This window comes from Notolabrus celidotus, chromosome 2, assembly GCF_009762535.1.
Source record: "Notolabrus celidotus isolate fNotCel1 chromosome 2, fNotCel1.pri, whole genome shotgun sequence".
In the NCBI taxonomy this organism is placed as follows: Eukaryota; Metazoa; Chordata; class Actinopteri; order Labriformes; family Labridae; genus Notolabrus; species Notolabrus celidotus.
Genome location: NC_048273.1, coordinates 24424111 through 24444576, shown reverse-complemented (window position 1 = coordinate 24444576; position 20466 = coordinate 24424111). Strand labels below are relative to the sequence as shown.

At 41.8% G+C, this 20466-nt stretch overlaps 1 protein-coding gene across 1 annotated transcript in view; it reads left to right on the top strand.

Annotated features, from left to right (window-relative positions):
• zc3h3 (zinc finger CCCH-type containing 3) overlaps positions 1–20466 on the top strand; it is a 63839-nt gene that overhangs the window by 3855 nt on the left and 39518 nt on the right.

Below are 20466 nucleotides of genomic sequence, written 5' to 3'. Positions count from 1 at the left end.
CTCAGGCTGTAGCTCTGACAGCAGCTGTTCCAGTCCTGTCCAGTAGAGGGCAGCAGCTCACATCCATGTCGTCCGTGTCTGGTCTTTGTGTTGCAGGCTGTCACTAGAGAGGATTACAGGCAGACCATAAGAGGAGGAGGAGGGGGGGGGGGGTTAATTGATTGCCCAATTCAGCCGTGATGGCGAACAAGTGCCGATAGCGGGTAATTTGCAGAGGTGGAGGCAGGCAGCGCCACTGCTATCAAGCCCTGGCACTGCTCTCCCTCCAGTAGATAAAAAGGAGCTAATGCATAATTATCCTTTTGCAAATTGGATTGTTTTAACGAACTGTAGAATATAGGCCTAACCTGATGGAAAGCAATCATTGTTTTTACAGCCGTCTCTCCCTCCTTTTCCTCCCCCCGCTCCCTCCCTCCCTCCCTCCCTCCCTCTTGCCCCTCCAACCCTCCGGTCATTCTGCATGTACCCTACACGCCTCATGCCCATCTTGCTGTAATCTCCCATACTCAATGAAGTCAGAAGACATTAGAAAAGCCATCACTATTAACATTAGGCTTTATTCGTCCCCATGGTTCTGCGTCTATCAGTCTGCTTCTCTTTTTTCTGATTCTTTAACTTTAAGCGTCCTTTCTCATCCTTCCTACTTCCTATCCCCCGTCCCTCCTCTCATCTTCATCAGTCTTCCATATGTCATTTGAGGAAACCTGAGTGGCCTATAGCAGGGACACATGCATCTCTAATTAAAGATGTGGATTCCGCATCAGAGGCACTGGATAGGTGGAGCAGGGGTGAGGGCAGAGGAAGATGGAGTGAGGAGAGCTGCCCGTAGCCGTCTGTGCCTCCGATAAGAGCTGCTAATAAAGAGCAAATTGAATTACTAATGATGGGAAGCAGAGTCCCTATAGATGAGCCCGTTAAAAAGCAACCTTATGACCACTCACACATGCATGATAATACACTCGCAAACAATGTGTCTTAATTTCCTCCGGCCGGCTGTAGCGTGTCTTCAGCGTGTGAGGGGCCGATGTTTTCTCGGGCGCTCCGTTATCTGTGCTTTAATTTAAAGAGGGCATAAACCTAAGTAAGCAGTTAGGGTTATAATGAATCGAGTGGTGTGGGTGTGTATGTCAGTGTATGTATCTATATGTGTGCTCTCAGAGACAGCCATGTAGCCCAGATAATCTAATAAAGCAGATAAATGTCAAGACCGGACTGAACAGAGAGAGAGGAGTGCTGAGCCGTGCGCCTTCCAGTCCCATGTGACAGACTTCTGGAGCGTTTCAGGTCTATCTCACTTGGGTCTTATTTTCCTCCCTCTACATCTCTCATACAGCATCACTCAGACTCTTTCTGCTCTGTATCCGTCCCTGCCCGCTCTGCTAATATACCTTGTGACTTTTTTAAGCCAGTGCTGTATATCACTTTGTAGACTACGTGCGCTTTCTGTTTAAATCCTGGTCTGAACTTTAATGTTGAGTTCATTTCAGTTTGTAAATCTCAACATTAAGGAGGTAAAGATAATTAATTAACATAAAGGGGAATGTCTGTTCATTTTTTTCCACCTGGGCTATATTATGGCATTTTGGAGTCTTTATGACGCACAACTTAAAAAGGTTTTAGTTTCAGTTCTGATGTTGAATCAGCCAACACTGTGGAAAGATCCTCTGTAGTTAGATATATTTTTGTTACAGAGTAGGATAAAACAACCTTTGTCATATTAAATGTTAAGGTGCCATGATCAGTGAGTCTATTAGTGTGAAACTTAATATTTGAAGGAAAAAAATGTTAACAGTCATTTTGAAATTTGTTAGGAAATCAGATAGATTTGAATGCAGTTGTAGTAAATGTGATTATTTTCAATCAATAGAATGTTTAAAATGGTGCCTAGTTTAAGTTATATGCTCTTATCACCAACTTGCATAATATTTGGCACGCTCATTTCGGCAGATTCTGCATTTATTTAAAAAATACAACCAACGTACTTTGAAAAGCATCATTTTAACTACGCAGTTGAATGAATGCATTCACTATCTGACTTGTTGACCAATTTGAAAACGACTGTTGACATAGTTTTTAAAATATTCACAAGAATGCAACTTGCATATAATTTGAAACACAGTGTATTGCTGATTGGTCTCCACCATAGACTGTATAAATAATGGACGTAGTATCAGTGACGTCACCCATCTGTTTCTGAAGCGCTGTTTTTGAACTCACCTAACTGCTGTCAAGCTAATGTGAGGTGAAGAGCCGGGCTTTGAGCCTCCTAGCTAACAGCTACAGTGTTCCCTCCTATCAGTCAAGGTAGCTGTGCCTCTCATAATGGAAAACTTGCAAAAGTAATATCCTTGAATTGCCCCATTACGAAAAAATTGTGTGCGCCGTTCGAGAAATGAGCTATCCAGACTATACTCGTTTTTTGTACCAGGCTGTGAACGTGTTTATTTCTGCTGTACAGATCATCTTTTTTGAATTTGTGTGTATGTGCTTTCCGGTACTTCAGGGGGCAACCTCAAGAAGACACTCGAGAACTGCAGTTTTTATTACTTCCGCATTGGCTTCAATTCTCCATTCGTTGTTGAGATCAACAGGTGTCATGGCTTCCCAGCATACTTCAGAAGTTTACAGTTCAACCCACCTTTGTTGTCATGATAAGAAATGTGTGTTATGATTATTAAAAATGGACTTTTAGTTTCTGTTTCATTATAATTCGATGGCTTTAAAGATTGAGCGTGAGATGCTTTGGAGAGTTCTGAATTTCTACCTCTGGTTTTACATTTTGTACATGTGCAAACTGGTGGCCTGTACTATAATTTTTTCATGCTGGGATGTTTCCAATCAAACTTTCTCTTGTTAACCTTTGATAGTTTTATAAAGTTGTTGTATTTAATGACTCAAACTCACAAAATCGGACCTGTTTGTATGTTGTAGTAGGAGTATCTCTCACCGTGGTAGTGCTCTGCCACCTTTGCTCTCTCAGCGTCAGCTTACCAACATGCCCCCCGGCCCCCATCCCAAAGATACCTTGGAGCCCATTACTACCACCACCACCAAAGATTCTTCCCTCCTCACCCCCCCTCTACCCTCCTCCTTCTCCCGGGATCCTGTTACTGTGCCAACAGTGATCCCATTTATTTCTACCATAAATCATATCTGCTTCTCTGCATCATGGCCCTGCTCTCCAATGACATTTTCCACTTTCTCCAGTATGTAGACCCCACTGCGTGCACAGACGCATGCAAACACTAACGGTATACTTAAGCAATAAGTCAAGAGTGGAACAGCTGTGCAGAACACTCTTAAGATATACAAAGTTTAACAAACAAATAACGACATGCAATCAGAAAAAGATCTGATTTACCTGCCGTACTTTGAAACAGCTGGATTACAGAAAATTACTGAAGGAGATGTTTTTTTTCTGTGCAGATAAATCTTTATACATTTAACTTTCCTGTTTGGACATAAAGATAAGATAAGATTATCCTTCATTCGTCTCACAACATTTTCAGTGTTGCAGCAGCAAAGTGGATAGTGCGAAACAGTATAAAGTAAACAAGAGTATATAAATAGTAATTATTAAGAAATCATTAACTCTTTTAAAAAGTTAATTAGCATATCCTAAGAAAAGTATTTACATAATTAAATAAGTAAATTAGCAAAATATTCAGTAAACCAGAGATACAGTAAGAAATGTGCACAGACTTGTAACTTAGGATAAAAATCAATGTAGAGAACTAAGAAGGTGGGTAGAAAGCGATGTGTCCTAAAGTTCTGACATTGTGAGGTGTCATGATGCTCTCTTTTTTTGTCTTGTGAAGTGTTTTCGATTAGTGATACTTTCCTTTACCATATTATCATTTACGCAGCATATGAACAGGGTAGTCTTGTGCATTAGCAGCAACGTCCGACCTTGTCAGCTGTCAAAATATCCTTTTGAAAAGTAACTTTTTGCTCATTTGACTTCATGCTGGTTGAATAGATTGAGTGGAAACTAAACTGTAAATGGACTTGTACTTATATAGCGCTTTTCTAGTCTGACTGACCACTTAAAGCGCTTTTACACACGGTAGAGGCTGCTAATGTAAAGGACCATCAGTATTAGCTGATTTCATTCGTACACATTCACACACCGCTGAACAACATTGAGAGCAATTTGGGGTTCAGTGTCTTGCTCAAGGACACTTTGGCATGTGAATGCTGGAGTTGGGATCGAACCGCTAACCTTCCAAATTGAAAGACGACGGACTCTACCCACTGAGCCACAGCCGCTGACACTGTCTTCCTTGCCCCAACGTTTTTTCAACTGTCACTTTTTGAGCTGTAAAGATTGCACCATAAACGCATCCACTGCACATTTTAATATCAATGTGAGCCCACTTATGACCTCAAATTAGCAAGTGTTCAACCTTACCCACTTATTTGTTCAAGGGTAAAAAGCTTGTATTTTCATGTCGCTGTCCTGGAGAAAAAAATAAATGGTAGAAAGATTTCACATTACATGATAATACTCAATACATTTACAAAATATCTCTGCAGAAGAGTCTGTCTGAACTCCACTCTGAAGTCCACTCTTTCCTTTTTGGCATCATCTTGGCATGACACACGCTTGTTTATTTTTGTTTGTTTGTTTGCATCACTGTGGTTCACACTTGCTCCAGTTTCTCCCACTCTCCTTCGCACTGCTGCCACTTGCTGTGTGCCCCCCGTCGGCCACTTGCTGTGTGCCCCCGTCTCACTGTATCACTCCCATATATGTGCACACAAACACTCGAAGATGGGGCATTACCTCACTCTTTGATTGTTTGGCCCCTACAGGCGGTGTTGCTGTGGTGCGCATACAGGAGGTTTATGATATGTGCTCTGCTCTATCTGAGAACTTTTTATTGACAAATGATTTAATAGTTGGTGTGTTGGTGTGCATGATTGTCCCATCAGCTGCTTTTCGACATACCGTTCTCTGGATGCCATTCCTCAGAGCTCCACTAGTATTATCAGTTGAATAACACACACATTTAAACTGTGTAGCCATCAACCTGTAATGCACAAACACACACAAGCATGCACACACAGGCATTCTGCTCATTCCTCTGCACTTTCTCAGGCTCTCTGTGTCAAACAGGTGGACCTCTGTCTTCTCTGTCTGTCCGTCTCTGTATGTGGCTTTCTCTCTCTTCCCTTCTTTTTATATCTCTCACCATTTGTCATGCACAAGCACACACACACGTTCGCTACAAGACAAGTGTGCCCACACACAAATAATTCACCCAGCCTGAATTGTTGCATTGCCGTAATGATTTAGGCCAAGGCTGCTGTTGACACTGCAGACTTAAGTTGAGAAGTTTGATAGTTTAAACGATTCATGTTCAGTATTTACTGGAAAAAGTAGCTCTGCATTCATTCACCTGTGTGCCTAAACACATGCAGGGTTGGTACTTAGTTGCCTGAATGACTCAGTTTCTCATGCATGATGGTGTCTTTTGCAGGATGGGCTCATTATAGCTCTCAGCCTTGACGCACTGTAACATTTGGCATTTTGATTAACCTCTCAGGACCCATGGAGGCGTGCATGCCGGTGATCAGTACCCTGTACCTACAGTGTGTCCTCATGAGAGACCCCTCCATGTCCGTGTTGTAAAACCCTCCTCCTCCCACCAACGCTCATCAAGCTGTCACTGGCCATAATTAAACTTCTGACTCATTTGAGTTCAACATGCAGATGGGCCTCGCCGGCCTTGAGGACAAGCGATTCCTGGTCAACAACATCTTCAGATGACTGGAGAACTTGAGTTGGAGAAGATTGAGATTACACTAGATATTTTATTTATTTATTAGAAAAATATCACCTTTTATATAATGTTGTGAATGTGATCTTGACTGAGGTCCGAGATGAGCTCAGTGCACTGTTGCCATCACTGGCGGGGGGTAAGGGGCTTATTCTTTGAATCTGCGAGGGGAGCTGGTTGAGCTGCATGTGTTGAAACGTGTAATCAATACTATTGAGTTCGGAAACTTAAGCCTGAGATGACTGTGACCCTTCCCAGTTAAGGAGGTAAATGTTTTCTTGGTATCCAGAGGAGTGGCCCATGTGCCAGGCTGTCTGAATAAATCAGAAACCTAACAGGACCCAGGCAGAGCCCTTACTAATTATTTGAGAACACATGGCAAGCGATGCCCGTGTCATTTATTGGTAAATAGCTTGGCTGGGGTAGGCGGTGTTGCCATCTTTAATTATAGGAGTATCAGTCCTGAAAATAATCCAGCTTTCTAGTATTGGAAGAGGCATGATGTTTTCTTATGCCTTTTGGGGACGATTGATTTATTCAGTTCATGATATTAACTCTATTTTTATAGAGCTATAAAACAGATTTACAAATTGTCAAATGCAATTTTGACTGGTTCCAAAACTGTGCCTGCTTCTTCAGTGCACATGTTTGCATCACTTAGATCACACTTCATTCAAGACATTCACAAGAGGATGTAGAGGAAGTATTGTGTAATTTAATTGAGTAATAATTAATGACTACTTTGGGTACCTTCACATTTACATCTGCACAAAATTGTTGCTTTTAGTGTGTCACTTATCTCTGCACATCCATGTGATTTGGAGAAGTTTAGACAAGTACTTCCAGGCTTTAGAAATGAGTCCTATCTTACCTGGTTGCTGTTCTTAAGAACTTGATGATACATAAAGAAGTTGTTCCTCCAGTAGGAAGCTGTGATTAGGCTGTCATTGTTGCAACGTAATCCTGCTTACAATAAATAAAAAAACAGACTATGTGATCAAGGCAGCGCAGACAAGCTGCTGAGTAATATCACCATCTTTGTCAACAAGGTCTGGTGTCTAACAATCTAATGACTGTAATGACGGCACAAATCCTTTTTGTTGTTAGAGTAAAAATCAAAGCATGCCTGGGGTAGAAATAAGCACCTTTGGTTGGGCACGTTTGCCTTTAGGGAGTACTGTATGTTGCAGCCATTACAGCCAGTTGCCATTTGAGCAAATTTGCTTTAAGTCAGACCAAGTGGCAACCTCTGGCTGCAAGACTTGAAGCCAATGCGGATGTGTTAAAAACTGCAGTTCCTTGAGTGTCCGATTGAGGCTGGCTCCGGAAGTAGGGGAGAACGGGTTGGTTGTCAAACTTTTAAAGTTTGATGATTGCTCATCATCAAAACATCTTTCAATAGTCATTCCTACATTAAATTGAAGGTTAAGGTGTTGGCTTGAAAAGTGTACCCCTCTCATTTTCCAACTCATTGTAACAAAGAGGCAATTAACTATCAAAGACACTCTGACACATTGTGACAACCAACCCCATCATGGGGATGGTCACACACTATGGGGTTGGTTGTCACACATTATGGGGTTGGTTGTCACAATGGTATTTCAATGGGAAAAATCTTTTTTAAAAGGCAAGAAGGCAGAACTAAATTTGAAAGTTTAATTGCACTGACAAGTGATAGGCCTACATAACCTAATGCATTTTAACCTAAAATGAGCAAGGACCATGAACAGGAAACACATAACAAATAGGCCTAACAATAATGGCCTACTCAACTAGGCTACATGCAGTCACTGTCTGAGTTACAGTGATGGCAAATGTAGGGTCTGCGCACTCCAACTAATTTCACCATGCATGATTTTGCCAACATTGGGGTTGATTGTTACATGTGACAACCAACCCCAAAGAGAATGGAGAATGTGACGACCAAACCCAACTGGAATCTTTTGCTAGCATCAAGGCTAACAACCATCTAACAATTATTTAGCTAGCTAATAAAAATCTAAACTATAGTTTACCCTCACACTTTGTAAGGGTAACACTTGTTTTGTTATAAACCCATCATTTAAAACCAAGAAGAGGAGCTGAATATTTGACATGAAAAACACAAAAAGTTGTCTCACCTCAAGTTCGGCTGTCTTTCTCCAGAGAAGACTATGTAGGTGAGCTCTGATCCTAATTCTGGAAATGTCCATACACCAATTTAAGACACAGTGCCCTCTGGTGCCGAGATATAACAAGTGTGCCGAATAACCCGTGTGACAACCAACCCCGTTCTCCCCGACCGGGAACCACATACACACCCATTCAAGAAAGCTGATCGTTACAGCAGAAATAAACATGTACAGCCTGGTACAAAAAATTAATGTAGTTTGGATCACTCAATTCTCAATCAGCACACACTGTACGGGGGGGTTCATAATGCATCAGTTTTGAAGATATTAAGATTACAAGTTTTCCATTATTAGAGGCACAGTTGACTTGATTGACACTGTAGCTGTTGGCTAGTAGGCTCAAAGCCCGCCTGTTTACCTCACACAAACTCGACAGCAGTTAGGTTGAGTTCAACATTTCCAATATGGCTACCGCCGACAATCGGCATCAAAACAGCGCTTCAGAAACAGATGGGTGACGTCATGGATGCTACGTCCATTATTTATACAGTCTATGGGTCAGACCAAAATTAAGTTTATAGAGTAAAAATAGTAATATTATGTGAATGTCCAATACTAACTAACAAAAACAAACAAAAGCAAACACAATACATTGAAAAAATTATATTCATATTTAAGATATTGCTGTTCAGTTTTCATATGAAGTATTTAAGCAAATCAGAAAAACACTTAACTTTTATACAACTTCTTATTGATTGATAGTTTTCCTGCCGTGTGGGTCTTGTCGTGTTTCATAAAGCACGTTGTTCGAGAACAGGGAGGAGAAAGTCAGGGGGGGCCTTCAGGAGCTGCTCCATAAATCTTCACCTTTTGTCAGCTGAAGAGCATGCTGGTATAAACTGCTCATCCCCTCCACCATCCCAACCCCCCACCTCTCCACCCTGCTTTACCCTCCACCCCTACGACAGTAACCCAATCCCCCCTCAGCTTTCCTCCATATGTCTGCACACACTGGTGTGTTACCATAATAATCATTGAGGTTCGCCGTTTACGTGGGAAGACGAGCAAAGAGTCTAAGGAGCGCACGGCATGTTAATTATGTCCACACAGACACACACACACACACACACACACACACACACACACACACACACACACACACACACACACACACACACACACACACACACACACACACACACAGCAGAGCAGGGATTGTGTGACTTGTTTGGGAGAGGATGGGATTCGTCACTCGTTGGTCATTATGGCCGAGGCAGGGTATCTGGACACTGGGTATGGCTGTTGACATGGGGAGGATGGTTTATGACTTCAGGGTCGTGGAGGGGATTTCTACGAAGTTTATAAATTGTACCGTACAATTTAATCAATGCTATCTTCTTTGGAAGGGTTTTTTTAGGATCTCATTATAGGCTTCACAAGGCTGCTCGATTGACTCTTTTACAAGGGCCAGAAATTCTGGTTTCTAAAGCCAATATAAGGGACCCTAGAAACAATCAGCTAACAAACAAATTAAAAGTATACAGAGTTCAAATCAGAGCGTGCATTATCTGCCAAAGTGACTTCTGAGTGTTTTATGCAACAACTAAAGCATTCATATTTTATATGTTTTTTACCTACTTTTTTATACGTGTTTCGAGTGTGCAGGGCTTGATTTGGAGGAGATGTGAAGTGACCTGCAGCTGTTTTCAGCAATGCATAATTGATCCGTTCATCTGACACCTGCCCCTTTCTGTGGTTTCAGACACCAAAAATTGGACAATATAAAAAGTCTTTATCCTGATGGTCTTATTTGCTTTATAGCTCTTAGGGAGGCATCATTATTTATTCAGTCTGATTCATAATAATTTAAAAACTCCTCACAGGAGCTTAAAATAGCAACAGCTGTTGGCTGGAAATGTTTGTTATGCCCCACTGAAGATGGTGTTTATTGCACATTTAATAGCAGGTCTCACATTTCTTTGTCAGGTACAACATGAGCAGAGTTGCTTTGCTTTGTTTCAACTGTTGGTATAGAGTTTTATCAAACCAAACCCAGCCGGCTCAGATGGTGTGGATTTGCTTGTTCCTTGAGAGACTGAGTTTCCCTCAGTGTCATCTTAGTTTTGGACGGTTTAATGATGAAGATTATATATTTTAGAGATATAATATCTGTTGTCCCTTCAGAAGTGAGAGACTTTGGAGCAGACCTTCATGCGTCTTTCTTTACGCAAATCTTTGACTCTTTTTAAAATAAATAGATGAATGACTGATCAGAATACCTTGCTTTTTCCATACTTCTCTAGCTTCAACCTAATTAAATTACAGATTTATTTGTGCACTTCAAAAAACTCACTGGGCTCTAACTTCAGAACTTTGAATGGGTTTTAATGAAATCATTGTTGGTCTTTTGAAGGATAATTAACTTGTTTGACTCGTCCTCCTCACTGGCCACCAAAAACAAACCTTTAATGATATTATGTCTTTTCTGCTCATGCTTAAAGGCCAATGGTAGAAGAGCTAGTTGATGAAGCAATCTACTGGAATAGTTCCAAAACTTTTGTACCAGCACTTCTTTGGGACCCCAGAATACACACGAATAGGACCCATGTTTAAAGATGCTGAAGTTCTTCTTTGTCAGGGTTTGTTTGGGCATCAGATGTAGACTATTGTGTCGTCCATTATGTCATTATAAACACACAAGTACAACCATAGTGCACCAGTTATGGTCAAGCCTCTCCTCTCTTCACTCTTCGTCTCTCTGGTCCTATATCTTCCGTCACAGTGCGCGATAGCTCACCAGCACCACCTCTCTATTTCTCTACTTCCACCCTGTCCACAGGGACTTAACGTATTCCCCTAATTAATGTCTTGGCAGCAAGTCTGTACGTTAGTGGCGCCAAGTAGAGGTCGTGACCCATATTCCTGTAATGCTTGAGAATTTTGTAACGCTCATATCTTTTTTATCTCTGTCTTTCTGTCTGTCTCCATCTCTCTGCCTCTCACCACTGCCAGGCTGCGGGTCGAGGCCCAAGGCTGGGAAGAAATCGGACCTCTTATCTCCTGGTCATTTTTTTTTCTGGTCATTTCATCTTTCCATTTCAGTCATACCAGCCTGGACACCCGAACCCCTCTGGGTCTATTCTGGTCTTGTTGTGATATTCAGTGACCCTCTACAGTCTCAGTGACCAGTCTATACTGCTCCTTAAGTGCCTCCTTTCCTGTGCTGGTCACCCATCTTCCCCTCCTTCACTTTCTCTTCCTTGTGTCTTTGCCCCACCCATGAGGACAGTTAAACTTTGTCCTCTCTCACAGCCCCCCCCAGCCCTTCGGGTATCTGGCAGAGCGACTCCAGCCATTATTGGCATGCAAACCCTTTAGCTTAATGCCCAGACTTTCCCTTACATCCCTGACCTCCAGGCAGAGGCTAGGCTTCTTAAGCCCACCATATCCTCCCTACAGGTGTTCCCCAGATTTAACCATTAGCAATAATGATGTCAGTGCTGGGAACAAATGTGCTCCAGATTCTTCAGCAGAGACATGATGGACAGGTGTAAACTGAATGATAGATTGGTCCTGTCAACCGCTCACTTTCTTCGCTCTCTGTAAATGAACACTCTACCTTGTTACAACTTGGGTCTTACTTTTTATAGTTTCTTAGCAACATATAAGCAGTGTTTCATTTCAATAGGAGAATACATGCTGAGGGAAAACTGTACTTTGTGTTCATGTGTGAGACTGAATTTGTTGTCAGCTTATCAGATGATAATGATTTGTAGTAGAGAGGGAGATCAACAAAACCGCACTGGTGAACAATTACATTTCAATACAGTAGTTTGGAAATGATGCCCAAAACTAAAAGTATAAAATAATTTCTAGAAATATACTTTATTTCATCCTAAGTCTTTCTCCATCACATTTCTCTCTTTCACATCCTCCCCTCCAGCCCAATGTTAATGAAATTATGACGCTAAATGTTCGTCAACGGCTCATTTTTTCATGACGAAAACGAGACCATGACAGGCTGAAGTGCATCACTGATAATAAAAACTCTGACGAAAATATGTTTGGATTTTGTTAACAACATGATTACGAGACGAAAACTCTAGTGGCCGACTGTGGGACATTCAAAATCCATATTTTCCCCCGCAGTGTGTCTAATCTTTAAAGATAAAAGTGATTAATTCCTGTGACAGGCTGAGTTATTATTTGAGAGGCGCAGTGTTAGCTTGGTATCTACCTGCAGCAGGTGTGCTATATGAACCAGCTCTCCTCACCTCCATGCATCTGTCTTATCTTCATTGAGGATTTTTACCTCCCGGTGTGCGTTAGTGACAAAGACACAACTGGGGACGTCTGTTTACTGTTTGATGTTTGCCATTTTTGCCACTGTCACCGTAAAAAGCTCCACGTCTATAGCTGAATTTCATCCAGTTTGGTGATACATCAGTGACCTTCTGTAAGTTTTATTCAACTCCTAGTCATCAAAGATGCAGATGCGTTTGCTTGTGCCGTGAGCGGACTCTGTCCAGTGTGCCTGTCACTGCAGGTACATTCAAAGGCTGTCGTAAATGTGCAATACAGCCCTTTCATGGCATTTTTCTGTGAGTCCAAAGAATCAAAATACAGTCACAGACAGTGGTCACATCAAGAATGTTTTCTTTTGACTGTTAAAGAGTGAAGATGCTTTGGCAAAAATCAAAGACTAACATTTTTTGAGCTTCCGCTGACTAAAACTAGACTAAAACTATAAAAGGCTGAATAGACTAAAATGTGACTAAAACTAACAGGCATTTTTGTCTAAAGACTAAGACTAAATCTAAAATAGCTGCCAAAATTAACACTGATTCAGCCCCTCCAGCTTCCTCAAAACCCTTTCCCACCAACCTTCACTCTCAAACCCTCAGTGTTTTCCCGTGTCCCTCTCCTCCTCTTCCTCAGGACCCTGGTTGTGTTTGTGTATTTAATAATGGATGCCTGTTTGTGTTTGTCAGTCTACACACTCTTGTTAAAGGGCTTTAAGATAACTGTTAATTCCAGCAGGGCTCTATTGATTAGCCTTGCTGGGTGTGGATTGTTTTATAGCCTGTGAGGAACACAGCAGCCCCCTCCATAACCCCCTTCAGTCCCCTCTTTCCCCCCCTCCCCCTCATCAAGGGTCTCTCTCACAGGCTGAATAATTAATGATTAACCTATTTAATTAGTGAGATTTGCTCTGAACAGAAGCAGAGTAATTGAGTCTTCAACCCTGCGTATAGTTGGAGGAAGTGTGTTTGTCTTATCTGTGTGTATCCGTCACATGTACAATCATGGCAGCATTAAGTGGCTCACTTCCTCCCTCATTCTCAATTAAAACACCTCCTACGATTAAGAGAAGCACTGTGGGTCCAAACCTTTACTTGCAGAGAGTTTGCATTAGTGGTGATGGCAGTTGTGGTGGTGGTGGTGGTGATGTGACTGTTTTGGTAGTGCGATGCTGGAGGCTGTGGTTCGTCTCCAGCAGCTTTAGTACCAACGGACACCCCCCAACAGCAGCCCCCCCCCCCCCCCCCCCCCCCCCCCCCCCTCCTGGAAATTCAGTTAATTTGATTTTCTATATAGCGCCAGATCACAGCAGAAGTAATTCAAGGTTATCTCTCTTAAAGATCAGGTCTATACCTTGTTCTTTTATTAAACAGACTAAATAGCCTTATGTTATTTATCTTACTTACATGACGGGATGTCATTTCTGTCTTTACATGGTCGCGCGTCTACTATGCTCATCTGCTCTTTGTATCGCGCATGGTAGAGTTCCGCCTCGATGCGCACACAAACGAGTAGGCTACGCTACCTGACGGACTGAGGAAGGAAAAAAATGTCGCAATCGCCACAAGAAAAGCAGAAAAAAATGTTTGCCTGTTTTAAGCGCTCCAAGGGCTATCTCTATGAGGATGGCAACACTCGCTCTCCTGCGAGTAGCAGCCGGAGTAGATCTCATACTCCAGTCCAAGCACAGAAAAGAGCCTGAGTGCTCCATGCTCTGCCCTGGACCAGCAGCAAAAGACCATCGTAGTTCAGGTTTTGACCTAGCTTGGCTGTCGGAGGGGAAATACTCCCCCTGGCTGTACAAGACTGATCTTGGTGAGTGAGTGAGTGAGTGAGTGAGTGAGTGAGTGAGTGAGTGAGTGAGTGAGTGAGTGAGTGAGTGAGTGAGTGAGTGAGTGAGAGTGAGAGTGAGAGTGAGAGTGAGAGAGAGAGAGAGAGTGTGAGAGAGAGAGAGAGAGAGAGAGAGAGAGATTTGGAGACAATACAATTCCTTGAAAGTCACAAATTGTATATTTTTTGAGGCATCATAAAAGTGTTTTGAGTTCAGTCAAGGCAGATGGCTGCCTAACATGAGTCTGGTTCTGCTTGAGGTTTCTTCCTGTTGAAAGAAAGATTGTCCTTGCCTCGCTGTAACTTGCTAAATGAGACGGATCGCACAGTCCTGCCAGTAAGATGGGACTGGATTTTATCCTGTCTTAGTTTTGTGTCTTTGTTAATAGTTTTACATCGAGTATGGTCTAGACTTGCTCTGTTTTAAAGCGCCTTGTGGTAACATATCTTGTGATTTTGCACTATATAAATAAATATTGATTGATTGATTGATGATTGATTGTAGGGGAAGAAAGTATTTTGCACTAATCTGCATTTCTTGGAAATATACAACCTTGAACAATAGCCCCTGAAAAAGTGATTTTTAGTAGTTCATGCACAAAGGAAGTTGCCAGTTGATGACGGTGGTGGAAACAACAGCAGGAATGATTCCCAGTGTGTCAGAAGAACCAGTTAGAGTGCACATTTCGTTAATTTTTCAACATAGAATGACATTGTCCATTTTCTGTCCCAGTCTGCTTTACCTTGACTTGCACCAACAATAAACCAGCATGATACATGGAACCTTTATTGACACTAAGCGATAGTTTCTGACCCTAACTGGGACACCATTGGTTTCTGAAGGTGTATTAAAAACAATATTTAAGCTTTACAGTATCATTATACAGAATGATTTGACACACACAGAACAGTATTTTAAGTGTCCATCACACCACATGATAAAAACTTCCTTGTGGAACACACCTGTGGTCCCCTACTTGCTCCTCTTTGGTACATTTAAGGGGTTGAAAGCTCCTCCATCGTGCAGGATGGGGGATCCATTTCTGGGTCACAGGAGGAGGAAAGAGGTGAGGAGGCAGCATGGTTACAAAGTACCCTATCAGTAGACCACTGCTGGCTGCGGCACTGACTGGTCAGTGAAGGCCGCCACTGGTCTTGATTCCATCACGTCTTCTTTTGCCAGCACAGACTTGGCAGAAAAACCTTGAACCAGAGGTCAGCACTATTTATACTCACCTGTTAGTGGGTCAGGTTGTACAGCCAGATCCAGGACTTACACACGAGCACACTGAAACACACACCTGTACGTGGACACTTCTGTGTGTCTGTGTGTCTTTGTGTGTGTGTGTGTGTGTGTGTGTGTGTGTGTGTGTGTGTGTGTGTGTGTGTGTGTGTGTGTGTGTGTGTGTGTGTGTGTGTGTGTGTGTGTGTGTGTGTGTGTGTGCGCACCAACAGATCTTACTGCTGCGCTCCTGCTGGAGAGCTGCAGAGGGGGCTCTACACATGTTTACTGCTGGCTCAGCAACCTGAGCAACTTGTGAAGTCCTGCCCCTCTTCACATCACTGTCACCACAACCTGACACCTTAATGTAACGCTCACTCTGAGGCTTACATGCTCATATCCATTCACATCTCACATATGTCAGAGTCCAAATGGCATTATGGGTAAGAAAAATACTTCCTCAACAGCTCTGGTAGATTACTTCACTCAGCAGTACTGACCACAGTGTAACCTTAAAGGTGAAGAGCCTGATTCTAGGTGTCTGAAAACTTTACAGAGAGGATTACTTTAGAGATAGACTTTTTGGTTCAGCTGAGATGCTTTTTTTTCAAACCATAAAGAGACGTTACATTGCTCTTCCTAAAGGTACCAGACACTACTGACAAATGTTGCTACTTTGCAGAGAGTTGCGTCCCAATCCCCGATCTATTTATTGTTGCTTCATTTCCCTTTAATATTTGAAATATGGGTTTTAAATACTGAGTTCATATCAAACACAGCTTAATAAATACACACAATACTTGATTTGATTTCGATTTTTTTCATACTTAAGGAAACACATGCCAATCCAACAAATGCAGAAAAATGCTACAGAAAAATAATGACACATGAAAAGGACATGCCAGGTGGGGGGCCCAACACAAAACAAATGATAACAAATAAAACCCATTCCGCAAAATACAACAACATAGACAACAAACAACACAATAGTCCCTGAACACAACATTAGTCCAACATTAATTCCATTGTATGAAGTTTATAGCACCATAAAGTAGGGATGGGCATTTCAAGACAAAATGCTATTCGATAATCATTGGCTTCTATTCGACGATTATTCGAATAATCCCCTCCCCTCACGCCCACACCCCGTACACCCCACACAACCAACACACACACCTGTCCCGTTAACGGCCCGTTTATGTGGCAGTTGTGTTAACCAGCAGTAGGATGAGGTGCTGCTAGAAGCGAGCGCTGACAGCCTCTGTCTCGATCTTCATGTCGGTGTTTCTGTGACGCGTGCATGTTTACAATCACTGCGACTGTCGCTAATATTTTGTTCTTCTTTTGCTATTAAAGGCAGTAAGCATTCTTCTTCTTTTGTTACTTAATGCGGTTAGAAAACAGCTGTAAGATGCTCTATAGCCACCGTGTGGCGGGAATTTTGTTTAACAACCAGGCACCGGTAAAACGTTAAGAAATTGTACTTTTAAAATGGGAAATATTCAAAGTAACTCTTTGATTTATACTAAGTGAATGAATATTCAAATATTCAAAAAATCATTACCCATCCCTACCATAAAGCACCTTCAGGTCCAAAAAGTAGACGTTAGATCAGAAGCCTTTGAGCATAAAATAAATTCGGACCAAGGTACAAATAGTGTTCGGAGCAAATAGGAGACGACAGGTAATCACATTCCTGCTATTTCCAATTAAGAAACACGAAATGAGGAGAAAAGGGCAACAGAATTTTCGAATTAAAAATATTCATTAAATAAGGCCACAATTTTGAGGGGCAGCACTGTGTGTAACAGTGTCATCGTGACCCCTGTGATGAATTCAGACACACTGCTCATTTTAAGTCCATATCGTGTGTTTAATGTTTCTGTGACTCTTTACTTCTGCGTGTGGATTTTTTTATTCGAAGGCATGTTGCTCCTTTTAAATTGGTTTATTCATGGAAGTAACAGTATTGAGTTGCAGTGCATCAAAGCTGCATGTAAGCAGGTTGACCTTAACCAGAGTATGACAAATAGCCTGGCTGCACCATGAATGCAACATACATGAAAACTCTTACACCGGTTACCTGCATCTGCACCTGGATCTTGGATTTTTGCTTGCGGTCTTTAAACCGTGTGCACAGTATTTATTCAGCTTTGCTAGATAATGCATGCCAGCCCCTCCATTGTTATTTATCTTTTTGGAATTCCTCCTCAAACTTAAAGTGTCTTCTTCAGGAGCTAGTGAGGGGGACTCTTTGTGTCTGTGGAGGAGAGCAGAGATGGCTTGTGAGAGAGAAAGTACAGTATTGATCCGGGGCAGTTCATTTTCTGCTGTCCCCGGTGAGTTGCTCTGGGGGAAATAGCTAGTTTGTCTCCTGTCATTGTAGCTTCAGAGTTAAAGAGGAGTTAAAGAAAGGAAAGGAGAGGTGGGGTTAAGAATGATACATGTCCGTCGGGGACTAGAGGATAATGAGCTCTGAGATTTCCGTACTCACACCAGAGTATCAGGATGTAACTGTCCTCATTTGGGCCTTGTATTTGACATTACACACAGGATTGATAATCTACCCCCTGGACTCATGCTTCTGTTTGTGTGTACTGAAATGTATTAAACGTGTCCACATGTGTGCGGCTGATATTGTGTGGGCGCTGCTGAAGAAAGCGATATTGATCATTTGCCGTTTACTGTCCCCTGCTCCCCTGTGAATCGCTCGGTGGGAAGTGGTTAATTTGTCTCCTGTCTGGGGGGGCTTCTGTGTGTGTACATGTGTGTGAGCCACATGTGTGTGCCTGTGGCGCATGTGGTTAATTTGTGTCCTGTCTTTGAGGGGCTTAGCTGTTAAATACTTCACTCTGTCTCAGTGGAGACGCTTGCTGATATCATTGACCGTCGTGTTCAATGAGAGTAATGCTGGACAGATTGCTAAATAGCTGCCATTAACAGAAAAAAAATCTAACGTACAGATGATTAAAAGTGAGCCTGTAATGAAGAGAAAACCCACAAGTCAGTTTTATTTTTATCTTGACAATCATAAATAATAATTCTAATGTTTTTTGGACATAGATTCTACATATGTGTCATAAGAGAACAATGCAAGTAGCAGGGAAACATCTGTTTTGGAGCTGTTCTTTCAGCTGTCTATTAAGTCTTAGATTCATCATCTAAATTATGATTTGTGCTGGATAAACAGTGCCTTCAAATGGAGCCTTGTTTACCGTGTTCATGAGAAATTACCATATGAATGCCCCCCGCTGAACGCATTCACGATGTTAGTTGTGACGTGTCTGGTGACGTTGCCAGAAATGGTGGAGCCAGTGGACTCCAGTTTCTCTCAAATACATTACATTAAAGGCGTTTTTCGACCGCAGGAACTTTACCCCGGAACTAGGGACTTTACCCCTGAACTACATGCGTTTCGACCAGAGGAACCAGGGTCTAAATTTAGTTCAGGGATAGTTAATCTCTCCCTGAAAAGCCTCTGCTTTGGAGTTAGTACTTTTCAAAGGTCCTGGGACTTTCGGTTGAACGAAACGGTGTTTGTGGAGTTAACACAGTTGTTGAAACACAGAGGGAGTTCCTGGTAATGCATACTAGTTTAGTTATTTATTAAGATTTCAAAATATTATTTCATATATTTTTTTTTCTTCATATGTCACTGGATTGATTTGCACATTCTACCTGGGACTTCAGCCCACGGTCGAAACGCAGCCAACAATTGGGGCAGAGGAACCTTTTAGTTCCGGGGAAAGTAGTTTTGGACCCGGAACTCTCTGTCAAAATGCTGCTTAAGTAAATTATAAGGTCTGTAGTTGGAGGACATTAGTGAGAGCGCAGCTTGTGCAACGTGGTTTGATCAACTTAAGCCACATACAGGACCAAGAGGAGCCATGACAAGTGTTAATCTAGATCTTTAATTTTGTTGTCTTTTGGTTTGTTTCTCCACACAGCATTTCAGCATATAAGAGAAAAAAAAGGTAATGTTAGCCTTTCTTATAAAGCAAGGAGGACAACAATTTAACTTTTGGCATTCATGTAGCCTTTGCCGAATTTTATAAAAAATATTCAGCCAAACTTTCCCCTCTGCTAAATGATGTATTTGCTGAGGCAATACAGCGAGGTTCTCTGCCCCCCACAATGACAGAGGCAACGATTTCAGTCATTTTAAAGAAAGGCAAAGATCCACTAAAATGCGAAAATTATAGACCAATAAGTCTGCTGGGGGTTGACTATAAGATCTTGACTAAGTTGTTAGCAACCAGACTGGATACAGTCATCCAAAAGATAATACACCCAGATCAATCTGGTTTTATCTCTGGAAGGCAACTATATGGCAATCTTCGTCGCACATACAACATTATTTATTCTCCAAAAGCAACAACTACGGCTGAAGTTTTGATCGCCCTAGATGCCCATAAAGCATTTGATAGGATAGAATATGAATATTTATTTAAAGTGTTGGAAAAGTTTGGATTTGGCACCTCCTTCTGTTCATGGATAAGAGTATTGTACACATCACCTCATGCAGCTGTTCGCACCAATGGTGTGTTATCTCAATATTTCCGTTTAAACAGGGGAACTAGACAGGGATGCCCCCTCTCCCCTTTTCTGTTCAATATTGCCATTGAGCCCTTGGCAGCTACTATAAGAAATTCGGAACATGTCTACGGCATTACAAGAGGAGAGCAGGTACACAAATTGGCACTCTACGCAGATGACCTTTTATTGTATCTTTCTAACCCAGATGTCTCTATTCCAACTCTAATGAGCATTATATCACTATTTGGGGAAATATCTGGTTATAAGATAAACTTTGCAAAAAGCCTTCTCTTCCCTGTTAATGATCAAGCACAGCAAATGTCATTTGAGCTTTACCCATTCAAAATAAACAGTGACAATTTTACCTATCTTGGAGTAACCGTTACTAGAAAATATTGCGACCTCTTTAAAAGTAATTTTAAACCTGCTCTTGATAAGGCTAAATCGGACCTTCAACGCTGGTGCGCCCTCCCCATATCCTTAGCAGGGAGAATTAACACTGTAAAAATGTCAATTGTGCCTAGATTTTTATTTTTATTTCAGACAATACCCATTTTTCTATCCAGGGCTTTTTTTAAGGAATTAGATAAGAATATTAACACTTTTCTGTGGAATAAAACTACCCCTAGAATAAAGAAGATATTCCTTCAACGTCGCAAGGAGGAAGGGGGATTTGGTCTTC